This window comes from Saccopteryx leptura, chromosome 1 (assembly GCF_036850995.1).
Source record: "Saccopteryx leptura isolate mSacLep1 chromosome 1, mSacLep1_pri_phased_curated, whole genome shotgun sequence".
NCBI lineage: Eukaryota > Metazoa > Chordata > Mammalia > Chiroptera > Emballonuridae > Saccopteryx > Saccopteryx leptura.
This window is the reverse complement of record NC_089503.1, coordinates 134,299,382-134,318,342: the sequence shown is the minus strand read 5'-3', so window position 1 is coordinate 134,318,342 and position 18,961 is coordinate 134,299,382. Positions and strand designations below refer to the sequence as shown.

The 18,961-nt window shown below is 40.7% G+C and overlaps 1 protein-coding gene and 1 non-coding gene across 15 annotated transcripts in view; one reads left to right on the top strand and one right to left on the bottom strand.

The window, feature by feature from the left end:
- The window catches only part of PDE4D (phosphodiesterase 4D), a 1,514,231-nt gene that overhangs the window by 1,265,749 nt on the left and 229,521 nt on the right, over positions 1-18,961 (top strand). The window lies entirely within an intron of this gene.
- Positions 13,629-13,704, bottom strand: TRNAA-AGC (transfer RNA alanine (anticodon AGC)). The gene has a single exon. It is a non-coding gene; the product is annotated as a tRNA-Ala (tRNA).

Genomic DNA, 18,961 nt, shown 5'->3' with positions numbered 1-18,961 from the left:
TACATTTGAAAATCAGCATAGGAAATAGCTTGGTTCCATCGGCACAAGAACAATTGTATAATGGCTCTTTTCATGTCCACTTGTCTTCACAGTTACAGTTTTCACCCCCTTCTTATCAACAGTTCTGTTACTTGAGACATCAAATTGAAGGTGGACTTCATCCATATTTGCCCCACTCAAACTGATGTGCCTTCAGACATTGAATGACAAAACAATGAAATACAAGGACTTTTGCTCATAGCTTTCAGGCATCTTTTGGGCAAGTCTGGTGTGTGTACACATGCTTAGTCCATTTTTTTTTTACTTTTATTAATTTTTAGAGAGGAGAGAGAGAGAGAGAGAGAGAGAGAGAGAAGGAGGAGGGAGGAGCAGGAAGCATCAACTCCCATATGTGCCTTGACCAGGCAAGCACAGGGTTTTGAACTGGCGACCTCAGCATTCCAGGTCGACGCTTTATCCACTGCGCCACCACAGGTCAGGCCGCATGCTTAGTCCATTTTGTTTCATGAACCTGAAGCACCAGTTGTATCCTCCTTTGAAATCAGTAATTTCTTTTTCATGAGAAATTCTTTTTATTTTTAAGATTATATTTATTCATTTTAGAGAGAGGAGACAGAGAGAGAGAGAGAGAAGGGAGGGAGGAGCAGAAAGCATCAACTCCCATATGTGCCTTGACCAGGGAAGCCCGGGGTTTTGAACCAGCTACCTCAGTGTTCCAGGTCGACGCTTTTACCCACTGCGCCACCACAGGTCAGGCAGCAATTCTTCTTGCCTCATGCTGAACCATCTTTGTAGACACAGGAATTCCAATTGCCCTTTGCTCTTCAATCCATATCTTCAATTCCCTCTCTAAATCAGGCCATTTGTTGACTTACCTTTCATGGCCTTCTTCTGCGGTGGCGTTTTCAGTAGGGTTTCTGCTTCCCGTAGCCAGTCTCGGATTGATTTCTCAGTGGGAGGAGGACCAAACTTATGTTCAGCAGCATGATTTCCATTCACTTTTGCAAGATGGATCACTTTTAACTCTAATTCAGCACTGTATGAAAATCTCTTCTGAGCCATTTTGGGGCAGAACATGGCAAAACATAACCTACTGTAATATCCTGGTAACAAGTGCAAAACAATGGGCACAACGACAACTAGTGTGAAAAAGCAGGAAATGCAAGTAAAGAAAGCTACAACCACTGTATAAGATGCACCCAGGTTTTAGACCCCAATTTTTTTTAAAAAGGTGTGTTTTACACATGGAGAAATACAGTAGGTACATCAACACACAGCAGTAGGACACTGACATGTACACCACAGGAGGAATTATTTGCTTATTTTACTTTACCAAACAGTATTGCAGCAGAGATGGGGGGGAACCCTTCTGTATTTCCTCTCCCATGTTTGCCATTGCTTAAGCAGTATTTATTTTGGTAACAGGAATACCAGGCCTTCCAAAAGCAACTTAATCTCTGCTATTCCAATGATAATCTTTCTGAGGTAATCTTGACATCAGTAGAAACCACAAAACATTAACTCTATGCAATAAATAGCTCCCTTTTCTAGTTATTCCCAAGGACGTTGATTTCACATTACTTACCATCTTATAGTCAAAGGTCCCTTTGCTCTAATTTCACATCTATATGCTCTTACCTGTATGCAAGACTGAAGAATGAGAGATTATTACATTTTGCCTGATACATTTTTGGCATCGTAGGTAGCATATGTTTTTGGTTTTATAATTTTGAAATGTGTTTGAGATTTCTCAGGTGGGATGGATCTTTTTTGTTTTCCTTTTTTTTAAAAAAAAATTTTATTTATTCATTTTAGAGAGGAGAGAGAGACAGAGAGAGAGAGGGGAGAGAGAGACAGAGAGACAGAAGTGGGGGAGGAGCAGGAAGCATCAACTCCGATATGTGCCTTGACCAGGCAAGCCCAGGGTTTTGAACCGGCAACCTCAGCATTTCCAGGTCGATGCTTTATCCATTGCGCCACCACAGGTCAGGTGGGATAGAGCTTTTGATGTAATATCCAGTAGGGACAACTGATTCAGAGGAACAGTCTCCGAAGTATGGCAACCTTTTTCTCTTTTCAATTCTTTCTGCTTCTGGTGGGACCAGGGAGAGCAAGAGTCAGGTTTTATTTCAGATTTAAGCATCAAAAGTAGTAACCTGAGCCGCTCATCCAAAAGTCAACTGACTTTTCTATTCCACTTATAAATATATGGGAACAAAACACACCCTCCTGTATCTTTATGTATAGATATGCAAGTTGTCACCTATTGTCCAAATGCTTATCTAATTACTATTATCTATCAATCCAGATGAAAATGATACAGTTATAGTATTACCTTGGGTTTTTATTTTACAAGACTTATCAACTGTTTTGGTTAAGAAGCACAAGGGCAAAGATTCTCTCCCCGTGCTCAGTGCACCTCTTGTTATCTAAGTGCCCCAGTGACACCAGCAATCACCAGGGCTTACATAGTGTGGATCACATGCCAGACACTGTTCTAAATACTGTTTCCTCCATTACCTGGAAGAGGAAACTGAGGCATGGGGTGGCTGAGTGACTCGGCCACATTCACTTGGCTGATAAGGGGAAGAGTCAGGTTTTAAACCCAGATGGCCTAGACCATGTGTTCTTAACCCCGATGATATAGAGCCTCTTATTTCCCCTGAAAATGAGAGAAGGTAGAATTCTTAGAAATGAAGGTCCCCTCCACAGGCATATATGCACAGAACTCAAGCGCAGTTAATAATACAATGATTGTCTCTCACCAAAGTAAAGAAACCAGCATATAATGAGTACTGGCTCTGTGCACACACTGGAGGAAGTACACTATACATTTAATACTATTGAGTTCACGCACACACACACCCCTTTATGAGGGCAGTCATATTCCTTCATGCAATAGATGAGGAAACAGAAGCTGAAACAGACAAGTTGTCCAACATTGTCTAGTTAGCAAGGGGCAGATTCAAGATGTAAACATGGGCTTCTCTGTCACCAAAGACCAACCGTTATTTTCCCACAACACTTGATACCTCCTCTCGCCAGTCATTTGTTCACTAAGTCACTTAATACGCATTTATTGAGCACTCGCTACCTGCTAATGTAGGAAAAGCATAAGACTTGAAGCCACAGGGTCTAGATTCAAATTTCAGCTCTGTCACTTACCAGCAAGTCATTAAATTTCTCTAAGTTTCAGTTTTATTATCCATAAAACGGGTGAAAATAATATTTTGCAGAAATGTTATAAAGAGCAAATAAAATAATGGAGGTAGAGACATTTGGTAAATGGCAAAATACATGTATATGTTATTTTTATGATGATGATTAAAGTCAGCGAACGGTATGTAGCCTCCCAACCTCAAATAGCTTGGGAAGGGCAGTTAATAAGGGGAGCAATGTTTTTAAAGCCATTTTCAGTACCCCAAGATAGTGCTTTCTTGAGGACATAGATAAGATACTTGGAATTGCAGGAGAAAGAATTGGAAGCATATTAGACATTGGTCAGCACATGTGGACCTTTGAAGAATAAGAAAGATTTCATGAGCACAAACAGATGAGTCTGAGATGAACCTTCATCACCTGAAAATGTGCTCTACATAGTGAGACAGGCATGAGCAAAGGTATTTTTGGAGGGGCCAGAGATTAGATTTGAAGAGAGTGGGGACCAGACTCGAAAGTAACTTAATGTGGTAATGAATTTTAACCTGCTTTTGTTGGCAAGAGGAGTTACTCAAGGGAGTCGCATAATCACATTCTCCCATTACTCCGAACCATCTTCCCTCCACTTCTTTCCCTCCCTCATTCCTTTCCTTTCTTTTTCCCTTATTTATTTCTATTTAACTACACACAAATCCTAACAGCAGTGTAGATATAGTGTAGCACAGGCGGACTTAGGGACAGGGGCCCACCTAGGATGCTGTCTGATAATTCCAATGAGAACAGCTTTGACTCTGAATGCCCTGCCTCTGAAGTGAGCATGGGATACAGGAATACGAGCTGAGTTCAGTGCTGCGCAGTTAGAATTAGGAATGTTAAACCTTCAAAGGGCCTTGTGAGATCCGAAAATCTAGGGTTCCCAATCTGACAACAGATAGAATCGCCTGGACAGCTTCTTAAAAATACAGATTCCTGGCCCTGGCTGGTTGGCTCAGTGGTAGAGCATTGGCCTGGTGTATGGAAGTCCCGAGTTTGAGTCCCAGCCAGGGCACACAGGAGAAGCGCCCATCTGCTTCTCCACCCCTCCCTCTCTCCTTTCTCTCTCTCTTCCCCTCCTGCAGCCAAGGCTCCACTGGAACAAAGTTGGCCCGGGCGCTGAGGATGGCTCCATGGCCTCCATCTCAGGCGCAAGAATAGCTCTGGTTGCAACAGAGCAACGGCCCAGATGGGCAGAGCATCGCCCCCTAATGGGCATACTGGGTAGATCCCGGTCAGGCGCATGCAGGAGGAGTCTGTCTCTCTCTGCCTCCCCACTTCTCACTTCAGAAAAATACCAAAAAAATACAGATTTCTTGGTCCCACCCCAGATATACTAACTCAGAGCATCCAAAATGAGGCCTAAGAATCTGTATTTTTCAAGCCTTTTCAAAGTAGTGTGCAGATCAGTAATTGAGAATGACTTGTATTCAATCTCTTTATTTTACTAATAAAATTACTAAATCACAGAAAAGTCAAAATGTTTCCCAGAATCAGAACTAGTTTTTAGCATAGTTGACCACAAACTTCAGGCTCTCAATTTCCAGTCCATTACTCTAGCTCAGGGTAAATCCTTACCTTTCAGTTATAAAAATATACTTTTCTTTTTTCTCCAATACTCCTTAGAACATGAAATAAAAACTCCTTTGTCTTGCAAAGCTGGCTTGTGATGTATTTAAATAAGTTTATAATGGAGAAGTTCCCCTCGAGTATTATTAAACATTTACCAAACACTTACAGCATTACAGTGTAGGTCACCAAAGTGGAGGATTCTTACTATAATCCTTTTCAAGTTTTTGTCATACTATTATTTAGAGACAAGTAAACACATCTATTCATTTCAGCAAAATGTCACATTCTACGTAAAGGTTTTGAACAGTTTGCTCAAAGCAGCTAGATAATATCTCTGAGTTCCAATAGGGGATATTCAAACAAAAATGTGTCTTTGATTCAAGCTTTATTATATTAAGATGAATCCAATTGTTCAGTCTTCCATTTAAATCTGTAGTTCAACAAATCAGGAAATTTTGGTTTGAGTCATAAGCTGGCCATTTACATCAATGACACTCGAGGTAAACCATTGCTCTCTTTCCTGATCTTCAGTTTCCTCTTCAGCAAATGAGGACAAGAATCCAGCCCACCCCCACCCCACTGCCTATTAGCTCAGCGTCACTGTGTGAATTCCATTGAACAATAGCTATGAATGGGCCGTTGAAACAATGTAGAGCTGTGAGAGGCACAGGAGGGAAAGTCTTTGGGGAGGATTAGTTTTGTTTCCAGAGGACAGGTCATCAAAGTCCAACTCAACATTAGAGATCCAGATGTTGCTCATGGACAGAGCCAATTGCTAAAGAACCCATGGCGCCCTGAGAGATTATTTCAATGTGGCCTGAGGGGCCAAGTACGTTAGTGGGATTAGTGGCAAACATGGTATTCAAACTCATAATTACATTGCAAGTTTAAAGGACAGCTGTGTAGGAAGAAGCCCAGAGCAGAATAAGCACAAACACGGTTTGGGTTTGTTTTTTTTTCCCTCTTGTCAAATTTAATTTCTAGTTCTAAATTTTACAGGAAAAGAAAGAGAAGGGTAAAAATCACGTTTTAAGATTTTATTTTTAAAGCTCTAAAGATAGGAAGAAGGGGGGGGGGAGGGCTCCTGCATGGAGTGAATGCTGATTTGGATTTCACGAAGTAGAGCCATCTCTAGGCCTTTTCAAAATTTGGTCAAAATTAAATTTTAAAGATCAGAAAAGCGTGTAATTATATTAGGGTTTTTTCCTTCCAAACTAGGTTTTAAAAACTAGCATCTATTCTTTTAGACTTTTGTGGTAAAGTATGAAAAAAAATAGATTTTGTTTAAAATGTGTACTTTCTGTAGAAGTATACGTCTAATTAAATTATCTGCCAGTGCTCTTCATTTCCTATAGGCGGGCTGGAGATTAAGGTGCTATTTGCATACCTTGGTGGTATAGTGTAGTACTAAATATTTTATTGGTCAAAAATCAAGACTATTACAGTTTCTGTTAGCAAATGCTGCATTTGAGGATTCTGGTATGACCATCTATAGCCAGTTAGAGATGTCTTTGCTGGTTTGAAAGGCTGTCTTATTATAGATAGCCTTGTTTACATTGCACTTAGAGCTCTGGGTACCATTTTGGACTCCTCATTTAAAAAGCATAAGTAATTTTTTTTTTTTTTTTTTTTTGGTGGGAGAAACAGAGAGAGACAGACAGAAAGGAAGGAAGAGAGATGAGAAACATCAATTCTTCATTGCGTTTCCTTAGTTGTTCATTGATTGATTTCTCATATGTGCCTTGACCAGGGGGCTACAGCAGACCAAGTGACCCCTTGCTCGAGCCAGCAACCTTGGGCTCAAGCTGGTGAGCCTTGCTTAAACCAGATGAGCTCGTGTTCAAGCTGGCAACCTCGAGGTCTCAAACCTGGGTCCTCCACATCCCAGTCCATTGCTCTATCCATTGTGCCACTGCCTGGTCAGGCCCATAAGTCATTTTTAAAAGGAATATAAATGGAAAATAATTCAAAAATAGAAGCCAAGATTATACAGAATAAATTCTATAAAAAGAAAAAAGAAAGACAAATGCACACAGTTGAATATCAGACTTTATCTAGAAAATAGGTGAGTTGGCACAAATGGATGATTATATCCAAACGTTTGAGATATATCATTGCATAAAAATGGAAAGAATTTTAATGACTTAAGTTTGAAAACATAGCTAATGTGTTTATTTATTTATTTATCTTTATTGATTTTAATTTATTGTGTTTACATAGATTCTAGTGTCTCCCTTAACACCCTCCTGATAGCACCCTCCCCCCTTCCCTTCAGGTTTATCCCATCCTATCATCCCCTTTCCCTCTGTCCTCTTTTCCTCTGGTCCCTTTGATTCCTCCTCTGTCTCAATTCTGTTCCTCAGTTCATATTGTTCATTGGATTCCTCAAATGAGTGAGGTCCTATGATATTTTTCTTTCTCTGCCTGGCTTATTTCACTGAACATAATAGTTTCCAGGTCTATCCATGGTGTTGCAAAAGGTAAGATTTTCTTCTTTTTCATGGCCCCATAGTATTCCATAGTATATATGTACCATAGCTTTTTAATCCACTTGTCCACTGATGGACACTTGGGCTATTTCCAGATCCTCGCTATTATGAACAATGCTGCCATAAACATGGGGGTGCATTTCTTCTTTTGAATCAGTGATGTGGTGTTCTTGGGATATATTACTAAAAGTGGGATGGCTGGGTCAAAAGGCAGTTTGATTTTTAATTTTTTGAGGAATCTTCATACTGTTTTCCACAGTGGCTGCACCAGTCTGCATTCCCACCAGCAGTGCAGGAGGGTTCCCTTTTCTCCACACCCTCTTCAGCACTTATTATGTGTTGTTTTGTTAATGTGTGCCATTCTGACTGGTGTGAGGTGGTATCTCATTGGAAAACACAGCTAATGTCTAAGCAATGGAGGTCAGCAATGACATCGCTTTGCAAGTTGAGATGATAAGAGAAGAGGTCCAGTGTATTTAAAAACTATCATACAGCCTGACCAGGCGGTGGCGCAGTGGATAGAGCGTTGGACTGGGATGCAGAGGACCCGGGTTCAAGACCCCAAGGTCGCCAGCTTGAGTGTGGGCTCATCTAGTTTGAGGAAAAGCCCACCAGCTTGAACCCAAGGTCACTGGCTCCAGCAAGGGGTTACTTGGTCTGCTGAAGGCCCAATGTCAAGGCACATATGAGAAAGCAATCAATGAACTAAGCTGTTGAAACGCACAATGAAAAACTAATGATTGATGCTTCTCATCTCTCTCCATTCCTATCTGTCTGTCCCTGTCTATCCCTCTCTCTGAGTCACTCTCTGTCGCTGTAAATAAATAAATAAATAAATAAATAAATAAAAAATATCATACATTTTTCTTAGCTATGGATTGGCAGGTCAATAGGATTTATAAACAGTCTCACCATGAATTTGGTTGTCCTGAGAGGAAAGAAATCCCATTTTAATTTAGAAGTAAAAGCTCAATGCAATTACTACAGTCCTTGTGTCTTCTCAGTGAACTCCATTCCCTCCCAGTGGTGTCGCGCTATAGCAGGTAGTTGATGAGTATTTGTGGAATAGGTAGACTTGTTTCTGTGACCTAGTCCTTCACCTTGAGGCTATATTGATCATTTGAGTTTTGTTTCTAAGGTGACAACAAAATGTTTCTCATACCAGAAATATACTGAAGGTCAGTGAAGAGAAGCACAAACTGAATACCACTTCATTATTTCAGACCCTGTAGCCAAAGATAATCCCTTAGGTACCTAATTTTCCTTCCTGTAAAGAAGTACATCTGGCACTAGAAGTGCATTTAGTCTGAGTTCAGAACAGGACAGGCCTCCAGCATCTGATTCAACCTACAGTATTCCCAATCTAAAGAACCAGCTCAGCCCTGTTTCCATTGCAAATAAGCTAAAAGAAGGAGGATGAGGATAAGGAGGAGGAGGAGGAGGAGGAGGAAGAGGAGGAAGAAGAGAAAAAGAAAAGGAAGAACAAAAAGAAGAAGAAGAACAAGAGGAAGAGAAAAGAAAGAAAATAAATGAAGAGTGGTTCTATTCTATATTTGAGCAAGCTATAAAATATCCTAGAGTCTTCCGTATACTCTGGTCCATACTCCTAGAAAGGTACACATTCACATGGTCTGGAATCTCATTCTAACTAAAGCAAGCCTAGTTTGATCTGATACTTCTGAGAACTCATTGTCTCAAGTGGAGCATGGATCCAGATCCTGAGGGGAGGTAATACCAGTCCTGTATCTCCCCTGTGGGCCAGAGACAAATTCATGCATTAGCTTCATGCTTGAGCTGATCCTCCAGAAAATAGATGAGTTGGCACAAAGGGGTGATTATATCCCAATATTTGAGATATGTCATTGCATACAAATGAAAGGAATTTTAATGGCTAAAGTTTGGAAACATAATTAATGTCTAAGCAAAGGAGGTCAGCAATGACATTGCTCTGCAAGTTGCGATGATTAGAGAAAAAGTCATGGTTGAGCTGATCCTCCAGAAAAATCATTTACAGTCTTCTGATTATCATCAAAGTGGAACAGAACTGGACTGGCTTTCACTCTCTACAAAACAGTCACAACTGTGTGTAATGATTTTTTTTTAAGTGAAAGTAGGGGAGGCAGAGACAGACTCCTGCATGCGCCCCAACTGGGGTCCACCTGGAAGGCCCACTAAGGGGCAATGCTCTGCCCACTGGGGTCCTTGCTCTGTCACAACAGAAACCATTTTTTAACATCTGAAGTGGAGGCCATGGAGCCATCCTCAGCGCCCGGGGCCAACTTACTCCAATTGAGCTTTGACTGCAAGAGGAGAGGAGAAGAGAAAGAGAGAGAGAAGCAAGAGGAGCGGGGTAGAGAAGCAGATGTGCGCTTCTCCTGTGTGCCCTGACTGGGAATTGAACCTGGGACATCCACATGCTGGGCTAACACTCTACCACTGAGCAAACTGGCTAGGGCCCTGATTTTTAACTTATTCTCTAATAATTCTTAAGCACTTGGATGCTAAGAAGTGCTTTAAGGAAAATATGTGTAGCCAATGAAAATGGTGGGGTTTGAGGTGGTGGAAGCTAAACCAAGTGTGAAAATGGTAGAATTAAAGAATTAGTGGGTTCCACTTGGGCCTCTGTGGGGCACATTTTTTACATTTTTAGTCCAGAGGTAGATTGAATGTGAAGTGTTTGACATGTTAATATACTTTCAGTACTGCTAATTTAGTTTCGTGTAATGTAGAGCATTAAGTGTTATTGTACTAACAAACTTCCAAAATTAGGTGTATTAAAAAAAACATTTATTCATCAAGTAATTGTGCAGGTGAGTATTTAGAAGGACAGGGAAACTCTCCACCTTACTCTCATTAAGGGACCTGGATCCTCCAGTCCTGTGTTTTCATCTACTATCCTTAATGGCTTTAGGACCTTTGGCATCCAACTGACAAAGGGGGAGGAGCACAGAGATGAGCATGGGGGAGGAGTTAGGAGCCAATTCAGAAAGTGACGGGAGATGGTTCTGCTCACATTCAGTTACACATCAAATCTAACTGCAAGGGAAGCAGAGAAAAGAGGACTTCTTATGTGCCCGGGAACAAGCAGAGAATCAAATCTGACAGACAGCAAGCAGAACTTGCCATGTTTATTATGGTCTGGATTATTGAATTCTATGCTTTTTCAAGATCGTTTTTGCCTTTAGGCAGGATTGCATATTAAACCGTTTCAAGGAAACATGAAAAATATCTTTGCTTGTCAAAATCATTTTTGAAGAAGACCCCCCCAGCCTCTATGGCAGCCCACAAGGATGTCATAAAACCTCTGAAGGGTAATCTGTAAGCATGTATTTTGTACCCAATATAAAAAATCACAAGGACAGCTAATCTTAATGTGCCCATAATAGAACAAGATGTATACTGTTTGGTGTGTTTACATCTTCATTTCTATGCTCCATGGTATCGTTTTTAAGAATTTCAGGAGAAAATAATTATTTATGGCAGGTATAGGATAATATTCTTATAATTGTTCTACCCTGGTAGGACTGAAGAAATGGTTTCTAATTCAGGTCACACTGCTCTCTGAAGCCCTTCCCTGTCCCTTTTACCCCCATTAAAGTGGAAAAACCCATCTGCTTGGATCATTGAGGTTAGAAACTGAGTAATATCACTTTTCCAAAAACAGATTTAATAGTAGGGCATCTGAATTGTTTCCTGACCTGTTTGAGGAAGAGTCCAGACCCAGAGAAAAATATAGTGTATGCATTTTTATACTTCTTAGTGGAAAAAATCAGATCTAAGTTATACTTTTCAAGGCAATTGTAGAACTATTACAGTTTTGTTTTTAGTTCTAATATTGCCTAGACTTATTTAATCTATTTAACATATATTATTGTAAATGGTAAGTAATTTTCACAAAAGGTTAATAATTTAATAATTCTTATTCATTCAATTAAGCCATTTGGAAATTAATTTTTTTTGAAGTCAGCAACATGATTTTCTTTTTTAAAAACATCAATACTATTTAGATTTACCAATATACTCTACCAATTCTTTTCTACATCTTTTTTCTTACATTCCTCTCCTGCAGGCTAGCCACAAATCCCTTCTTGCTGAAGAATATCTTTTACTAGTGCTTTCCACTATATCCTGTGTATGGTAAATTGTCTTGGTTTTTTAAGTCTGAATGTATTCTTGTGTTGTAAATGCTCTCAGTCTTATATGTCTGAAAATGTTTTATGCATATTTGTTAATTCTAACATGATATTTAACTAAAGATGTTAGTCCACTGTTCTGCCAAATTAATTCTTAATAAATCTAAGTACATGTATAGCTAGGGATGAAACCGAGAACCACATTTTAAAAGCCTGCCTCCTTAAAAAAAAAAACCTGCCTCCTTGAAAAGAAAATAATAAACTTTGTGAAGACAGGTGTGGTTTGCTGCACATCCTTCTTCAGAGCTTCAAGGGGGTTCTAATATCCTACCTGGTGGGATCACTCCCCACTCCCCCGGAACAAGTTCATAATAACTGACCTGGAAGACTAAGCTTGTACAACTAGTAAGAAAAATTCTGAAAAATATGAGTAAGCTTTGGAAATTAGAACTATCAAAAAAAGGGGGGAGAAAAGAAAAGAATGAAGAAAAAATTAACACCTATAATAATTTACCTTTTAGGAAATAATTAGATACTACATTTCCATGTTGAGCCATGTCATGGTTTTTCCTATGTAGCATTGTCTCAAACGCAGGTGTACTGTGAAACTAACCAAGATCAAGCTCAGGCCCCTCACTGGCCTAGGCCCTTTTCAAGGTAGAGGAGGGAGGGGCACTAGCAGCTTACCATTTGCAGAAGAACTTTCCTGTGTAATTTTTCTTTAAAGCAGACTCCCCAAATTAACCTGCATGTGCCATGAAACCTGGAACTTATCCCTGATTCCATGGGTGATTGGTAGTCAGACAGGAGCACATTCAAAGTAACCCCTATTAAAATGCCTTTTAACACAACCAGCTTTCTAAGTGCCTTTCCAGATGATTTGTTCAAACAGTCTAATGAACCTCATTAGTTGATAAGATTCTTTGTTTAGAAAAGTGATTCCGAGCCAACATATAAAATAATAACACTCCCTTGAAGTAGAACCACAGAGGCAACGATGGTAAATAATAACCAGGATATGGTAAGCAGTGCTACATCTAATGAGTTTAATGTACTCATAATACAAATATTTACTGAGCAACTACTATGTGCCAGACACTATTCTAAGTGCCGGGGACATGTTAATGAACAAAACAGATTAAAATCCCTGCATTTGTAGAGTTTACAATCTAATGAGAAGGGTAAGAAAAAATAGTAAAGTTTAGCAGACGTTGCTAAATGCTAGGGGAAAATTAAGAGGCGGGGTAAGGCAAAGAGGCTAGAAAAGCGAGGCAATTAGTGTGGATATTTTATTTTTTTAAATGGCAACTTTATTTTTTTATTTTATTAAGATATAATTGCCATAAAACATTGTGTAAGTTATAGGTATACATTGTAGTGAGTTTATATGTATGTATAGTGCAAAATGATTACCACCGTGAAGTTAGTTGGCACACCCACCACCATGTATAGTGACAGCTCTTTTATTTTGTGGTGATAATTTTTGAAATTTGTTTTCTTAGCAACTTTAAAATATACCACACAGTATTATTAACGACAATCATCATGCTATGTACCCTTTAATCACCTTCACCCATTTCCCCACACCCCATCCTCTAACCCTTATCAACTACCAATCTGTTCTCTGTTACAAGTTTGTTTGTTTTAGATTCTACATATAAGTGAGATCATACAGGATTTGTTTTATTCTTTCTGACTTACGCCACTTAGCATAATATCCTCAAGTTTCATCTATGTTGTTGCAAATGGCAGGATTTCCTTATTTTTATAGCTGAATAATATTATATTGTGTGTGTGTGATATTTTCTTTATCCAGTCAATAGTCCATGGTCACTTAGGTTGTTTCCATGTCTTAACTATTGAAAATAATATTGCAATGAATGTGGGGGGAGGGGAGGTACAGATATCTGTTCAACATAGTGATTTTTTTTTTTTTCATTTTTCTGAAGCTGGAAACAGGGAGAGACAGTCAGACAGACTCCCGCATGCGCCCGACCGGGATCCACCCAGCACGCCCACCAGGGGCCACGCTCTGCCCACCAGGGGGCGATGCTCTGCCCATCCTGGGCGTCGCCATGTTGCGACCAGAGCCACTCTAGTGCCTGAGGCAGAGGCCACAGAGCCATCCCCAGTGCCCGGGCCATTTTTGCTCCAATGGAGCCTTGGCTGCGGGAGGGGAAGAGAGAGACAGAGAGGAAAGCGCGGCAGAGGGGTGGAGAAGCAAATGGGCGCTTCTCCTGTGTGCCCTGGCCGGGAATCGAACCCGGGTCCTCCGCACGCTAGGCGGACGCTCTACCGCTGAGCCAACTGGCCAGGGCAGTGATTTTTTTTTATTTTTTTATTTTTTGTATTTTTCTGAAGCTGGAAACGGGGAGAGACAGTCAGACAGACTCCCGCATGCACCCGACCGGGATCCACCCGGCATGCCCACCAGGGGCCACGCTCTGCCCACCAGGGGGCAATGCTCTGCCCCTCCGGGGCGTTGCTCTGCCTCCACCAGAGCCACTCTAGCGCCTGGGGCAGAGGCCAAGGAGCCATCTCCAGCGCCCGGGCCATCTTTGCTCCAATGGAGCCTTGGCTGCAGGAGGGGAAGAGAGAGACAGAGAGGAAGGAGGGGGTGGGGGTGGAGAAGCAAATGGGCGTTTCTCCTATGTGCCCTGGCCGGGAACCGAACCCGGGTCCCCCGCACGCCAGGCCGATACTCTACCGCTGAGCCAACCGTCCAGGGCAACACAGTGATTTTATTTCCTTTAACTATATACTCAGAATTGAGATTGCTGGATCATACAGTAGTTCTATTTTTAATTTCTTGAGGAACCTCAATATTGTTTTCCATAGTGGCTACACCAATTTGCATTCCCACCCACAGCCTACAATGGTTCTTCTCACAAGGCAGCTAGAAAAGGCTAGGATATCAGGATGACAATTATAAATCAAGTAGCCTGGGACCGTCTCATAATGAGCTGATATCTGGATGAAGAATATCCCAGGTGGAGAGAACTGTAAGTGCAAAGGCCCTGGGGAGGATGCATGCATATGTGTTTAAAGGACACCCAGGGGGCTAAGAGGCTGAGGCACAGTGACCACGAGGGAGTAGTACAAAGTTTGGATAGACCTCAGAGCTCCCTTCACTCATGGAGGGCCTGAGCCACTGTGAGGACATAGTATCGTCAGGGAGAGAGAAAATTTCCCCTCTATCTTCTTCAGTTCTTATAGCTGGACAAATAACAAAATTAACAGAAAACCAGATTAACAGGGCAAGGGAAACCCCAATGCTCCAAAAATGATGAGGCAGCCAGCTTTTCATACTTTTTAGACAAACAATGCTTTGTAAAAATGACAAAGGACAAAGACACCTAGATTTCAGTGTTCGTTAGTGAGAAATCTACACCAAGTTTGGGTTTGGATAGTAAATTTTGTAAAGGAGTAACAAGTTTTGTTTATGGCAGCTTTTCTGCCCTGAGTTCCTAACTTCAGCAAGGAGAGTGTCTCTTTCAGTCCCCCACAAGCAAGGCGAGCCCCTTCCACAGGGAAGATGGATTCTCTACATTCAAGGTGATAAAGAAGGAGCAAGGTGCCCTCTTTCATCAGCTGCTAGTCAAATCACTTTAATTCAAAGTAATCAATATGCCATGGTCAGATATTTTGGGATGGCCCACTCTGGCCATCCCAAATACTAACAGTATGTACTTTGAATAAATTAGAAAGCCCTGGGAGGCTGGTATCAGGAACTCACAGTGACCTGATTTATTTTTACCGGGACCACTCTGCTATATGGGGAATAAATGCGTAGACGGGGAGGAGTAGGAGGTGCACTGTTAAGTATCAGTGATCCAGTTTGGGCTTATCAAAACAATTTTAGTTGCTCTGTAACACGGAATTAGTTAATTAATGCATGCAGAAATACCCTACCCCCACCCTGTTAACAGAGATGTTGATTTTCCTTTTGGGTCCTAGCTCGATGAAGCAGGGATTTGAGGAAAACTGCATTTTGAAAATATAGTAGCCTAGAAGTGGTCTCAGGGAACAGATGGTCAGTAGGAAAATACACCACGTGAATCCCTGGGGATTGCATTTGATGCTCAGGTCTAGCCCAGCCAGGAGATGGGTGCTCTACTGCCCTTCCCGGCCATGCTCCTCTGAGATCCACAGAGGAAAACAGGATGGGAGGGAGAGGAATCCATGCTTGCTGCTTTTATTATCAATCACAGTGATGCCTCGATGAAATTTTTAAATAAATTAAGGGCTATCAACCACTACTAAAACAGACACTTCCCACTGTCCGCATATATTCAAGTTAAATACTATATGTATTTATGACTCAAACTGGTCATTATTTTAGAGACTTGCTCCAAACATGGGACTTTAATCTGCTGGCTGCAGGCTTTGCCTCTGACTCCCAGCACTACAGTCCCATATTAGGACCTATATGAGATCCTTTTCTAAGCGGTTTCAGTTAAGAAAAATTTCCTTTAAGATAATCATTAAGAAGAAACCTCTAAACCTCAAAAGGAACTATTCTTGTTTTGAGCTTTTAAAATTTTAGACCCAATAAACATTTTCCAGAAAAATTGGCCTTTTACCACCACCTCATTTGGCAAAAACCTGTCAAGCACGTCCAGCTCGTCCCTTCTGGTTTCTAGTGCAAGCATCAAACTCACACTATCGTTTTCATCTTAAATCTCTTTATTGCCCTGTGTTACCTGGGAGCGTCAATGGCAAGTCAGAAGCAAGTGTTTCCAGAGATCACCTGACATTTTTACTGATAAATAAGCATACACCCTTCACCTTTGTTCAGGCTTCTGTTTATAAAATCCATCTGTGAAAATAAAGGGTAAAATGTTCCTGTTCCTAAACGTTAGTCCTCTGGGCAAATACACATATTATGCAAGCTAACATGCATACTTCACTTAGCTGTATAATTCACGATAGTGGCTGAATATCATGCCCTGTCAGGGTATCCTGTTTAAATTTGAGATGCAGATTTTTATTGGTTGGGAAAGGTCCCCTGTAAAACACTATTTTCTACAGTCTCATCCCTATTAGATAATCTGAGCAAAGTAAATATGAAAATGGGGAATTTTCAGAAGCAGATTTTTTTTTTAACTCCAGAGAAGCTATTTGACCCTCAGGTTAATCTTGAATGGGAGGTATCACTGCCATTAATTAGGTACAGGTTTCATAGCCTCGTAGTATTAATAACAATGACTAAACTATTATAAAGAGAAAAAATATTTTTTAGTACTTATCCAACTTCGTTTATACTTCTGTTAAGTTCAAGGGTGAACTTTCCCCTTCACCTTGAGTGACAAACACCAAAATGGATTTTGTTATATTACCAGCAGCATGGTTTTCAGTATACATGGGAGATTCAGGCACAGGAAAACAAATACCAATGGAATTGTGGTTTGGAGTTCCCAAGGTACATCCAGTGGCTGGAGACCTAAGATCTAAAGGGCTGTTTCTGCTCAGTCTAGTCACCGGAGTCCCACCCAGGTTGTCGGGACCTCCATGTCTTTCACAGTTTCTAGCAGGAGCTCCTCATTGAGTGCTATCTAGGGAAAAATCAACAGTCTCCGCCCTTTCCCAGTGTTATCTCCCTGAAATTGTGGAGTGGGGTGGAGACAGAAAAGCAGCTACAGTTGTAAGAACAATCCGGCTCCAGCATCTGTCACCTCATTGATTGTCAGGGTCAATTCAGGTGACTTGGCCACTCAGCTCTCAGTTCCCTTTCTCTGTCATCTCTCCATTCAGGTTCCTCCCAAAGCAGCGTACTGGGGTTCAGAGAATGACCTTGATGGAAAGTCCCCCTTGAAGATAAAGAGCAATAGCAATAAAAATAACAATGGCTGCTAAATATTGGGAATATACTAACTGCCAAGCAGTGTACTAACCTTTTTTTTTTCTTCCCACAGTGGCCCTAGAGCTAGATCTCAGGAAACAGAGGCTTATAAAGGGACAGTAAACTTGTTCAATAGCCTGCAACTAGAAAGTGGCAAAACCAAGATTTGGCATTTACCCCACATTTTCTAACCCCCATCCTAATAGGAATATTCTTGGTCTTTCTCCACCTTCCAACAGGGGTCGTATTAAAACCCAGTCCCAGAATGAGCCTTGGCATGCATGATCTGTAAATTAACAGTTAACAGGAGGCTGCACAATAGAGACATAAACACAGGGGCCTAGAAGCAGACCCATTACTTAACATAGGGGCACTTCTCTGTGCCTCAAATTCCCCTTGGGTGAAATGGAAAACATAGTGCCTACTTCAGAGGGTTATTGTGAGGATTTGATGTGATTATGAATATAATACACAGAGCACAATGCCTGGCACATGCAGAGAGCTCTAAAAGGTTTATTATCATTACTATCATCATTATGGTTATTATTATCACCATCATTATTATACATGGAGATCACTACTCACTGAATGAAGAAGTATTGCCTTGATTTGCCCCTGCTTAAAAGAATTAATAAGCAAACTTTCTATTGCAGGAGGGGCCAGTGCTTTGGTTTTTTTATTTATTTTTATACTTGTTGCTTTTTTTTTAAACTTCAAAATCAGTGTGTTTATTTCAACAAATAAAACAATTTGAAAGTATACAACTGAAGAGTTAATAGTCTTCCCCATCTCACTCCCCTGAGAGATCAGAGCTAAAAGGTAGTATGTCTTTCCACATATTTCTTTGTAAAAGGTACTGCTGACACTCTGCCTAACTTTTCATAAATACATTTAGCCCTACCTATTAGGTTGAACCATATGAAATTGCCATTTTTATAGGTCTGCACTTTTCTTTACTATGAGCTCTTAAATGGAGCCAGATGCTACTAATGTCCTGTTTTATGCACATGTTGTACATACTCCTCCTTGGGTTTGCTTTTGCTGCTTAACTTTTACTACACAGCTCCCTACCCCCATTCTCTCCTTTCTCTCAGGCTGCTGTAACAAATTACCATTGACTGAGTGGCTCATAAACAACAGAGTTTTATTTTTTACAGTTCTTGAGGCAGAGAAGTCCAAAAACAAGGTGCCAGCAAAGTCAGAGTCAGGTGAGGCCCCCATTCTCCTCACATATTGGAAGGCGCAAGGGAGCTCTCTGAACGTCTTTTATAAGGGCACTAATTCCATTCATGAGGGCTCCACCCTCCTGACCTAATCACCTCCCAAAGGCTGCACCTCCAAATAAGATTACATTTGGAGAATTTGAGAGATGCAAAATATTCAGTCTATAGTTCCTGCCCCAGCTTTACTAGACCTGGGTATTTATCTGCCCTTCACAGAAGCACATCCTTCAGCTTCTTAAACCCCCTTTACATTCATTGTCTAAATCACATTCTCTGATTGCCTATATAACACAATTTAGTAATTTATTATTTATATAATATGTAATACAGATATGTCATGTTTTCTTTTTCTCTATTGCTTCATGTTATATTGCCTTAGCTTGATTTAAGTGCCGTATACAGAAATGCTATGTTTAAATTATCAGCATTTATTCAAATCTTAACCTATGAGTGTAGGAGAAACTAAAAGTTTGTTCACTGAATCTTTCATAATGCAAAGTCTGTTTCATA